Source organism: Leucoraja erinacea, chromosome 3 (genome assembly GCF_028641065.1).
Source record: "Leucoraja erinacea ecotype New England chromosome 3, Leri_hhj_1, whole genome shotgun sequence".
Taxonomy (NCBI): domain Eukaryota; kingdom Metazoa; phylum Chordata; class Chondrichthyes; order Rajiformes; family Rajidae; genus Leucoraja; species Leucoraja erinaceus.
The window spans coordinates 62,905,272-62,907,544 of NC_073379.1; positions in this window are offsets into that span (position 1 = coordinate 62,905,272).

Consider the following 2,273-nt stretch of genomic DNA (forward strand, 5'->3'; position numbering starts at 1 on the left):
GATGGCGAGGCGCAGTTGGGAGGGGGTTGCCGTGACTCGAGTCACAACGGGAACCAGTCAGCCACGCCTGCACAGTTGGGGGATTTGGGCGACGGGTGGAATATTGGGTTCGGGGACCAGCCCTTCCATGTGGCAGGACCCAACGAGTCCCACTTGGTCTAGTGAAATCTAAAATGTCATTAGCGAGCGGTCCAAAATGTCTGCTATGTAAAAGCAATGGGCCAGAGCTCATTAGGGAAATGCAGAAGTATTCTGTGAATCTGCCAGCATTTCCTCAATTGTCAGAACACAAGGCCAGGACTGCGAGTCATCGTGGAACCAAGCAGTCAAGCACAGACTTGCAGGCCCAAATTATTCTGGGCAATCTTCTTGGAAATTTGCAAACTAGAACAGAAACCCCATTCATTTTAATGGAAGGGAACAGAGTCATGGAGGGATAGCAGATAAAGGTATTATGCTTGCATTTATAATGCAGGAATTGAAATGAAAACACAATTTCAAACTGTTTGAATAGCAGGAATTGTGTTTTGAGGGGAAGCTGCAAAAGGTACACCTGCCTGACATATCAAAGAACATGGATGGGATACTGTTGGCAGTAAATTCTTGGCAAGCAAGCTTTTACAAATCCTTGCTATGAACCACGTTTTAAATTTAAAGTTATCACACCTTTCTGGCACTAGCTCACTTTATAGTCAAATTGCCCTGCATCATTAAAGGATCACCTTGAACTGTATATAGTTAACACAAACCCAGTATCAAATAGACAAAAATTGGAATGTTCAATTTTATACAATTACAAAATATTCTATAGAATGAACATAAGAGTATATTAGCATAAATTACCCCATACCACAATTCCTCTGGACGTGCATAGCACACTAGTTGTGGCCTGTTCCCGCATATAAATGCTATCCTTGGGAGGGTACAAAACCAGTCTAATGTTGCAGATTTTGGTCTGGTCCAAGGGGCAAGAGAGAAGAGAAAAAAAAAAATGTGCTTGATAAAAATATTTCCAAGAGATGTTGTGGATATCTTGGTCCTTAATCCAGCGCAACCTTGATCTTGAAGGAATTGTTTGAATCTGCTCAAACCAGTGCCAGAGATTGAAGAAGCTTTAACCAATGGCTACTTGCTGACTAGGAGACAAGGGGATCATTGAGACTGAAACAGCGGGTGCAGCAAAATTGTACTCTTTCAATCCCTTCACAAATGACTGTATCAAACACAAACACTCAAGGTTAGATTTAAGGCTAAACCTCAAATTTTGGTAGAACTGGAAACACCAGATCCACACCAAGTCTGATCATTTCTACAATTAGCTGCTTTTGCATTTAAAAAAAATCAGGGATAAATAGCAGTGGATCCTCACACATTCAAGCTATTTATTTTTTACCATCGCAGCCAATTCTATGAGTGGTTAGGCGGAACCAGTTTAGTGGGAAAGGTTTCCAGTTTTACCATAATTGAAAATGTAACCTTTAAAATCTAAAGGTTTTTAATGCAGTTATGTGAAAGGATTGGAGGTACAATTTTGTTGCACCTTCAGTGGCTCAGTCCCATTTCAAATAGCCACTACATATCAGCTAAAAAAAAAAATCAAAAAAAAATCATGATTCCAGATGGCCTGTCCAAGCAAGTTTAACAGAGCACATTTACTTTATTGTTTGCTGTCTTAAGGGGCTGTACGACTGTGGCGACCTAATTGGCGAGTTTGGGAAAAAAAAAAAAAGGTTAGACCTCCTTTGACTATGTAGACTAGCTTCGGGAAAATTGGACACCGAATAGTGAAGAGTGAAGACAACCTCCTTCGACTATGTTGAAGACTAACTTCGACTAACCTTGATTACCTACAATAACATGCTGACCTAGGTCATACTACTTTAACTAAACCTACGAGTAAAAACAAATATCGATTTTTTTCCATGGCGACCTTTAACTTGCGGGCATTTTTCAACGTTGAAAAATAAGGCGCGACCTAGCCGAGGCCTCAAGTACGCAGGGACTGCGCTCGAGCATGAAGGAGAGTCACAAAGGCCTCCTTGGACCTCGTGTCGACCATGCTGCGAGTACGAGTCGAGGACAAAAACTCGCCAGAACTCGCGGATTAATGGGACAGCCTCTTTAAAGTTCAGCAAATGTACAAAACAGATGCCTGCCCTCCCGCCGCTCCATTACAAAAGGCTAATTTTTCTAAACATTATCCAATGGCTACTTACCGACATTGTGTAATATTAGAATCCCTTCCCAGGGTGAAGGATAGCCACCATCTTTGA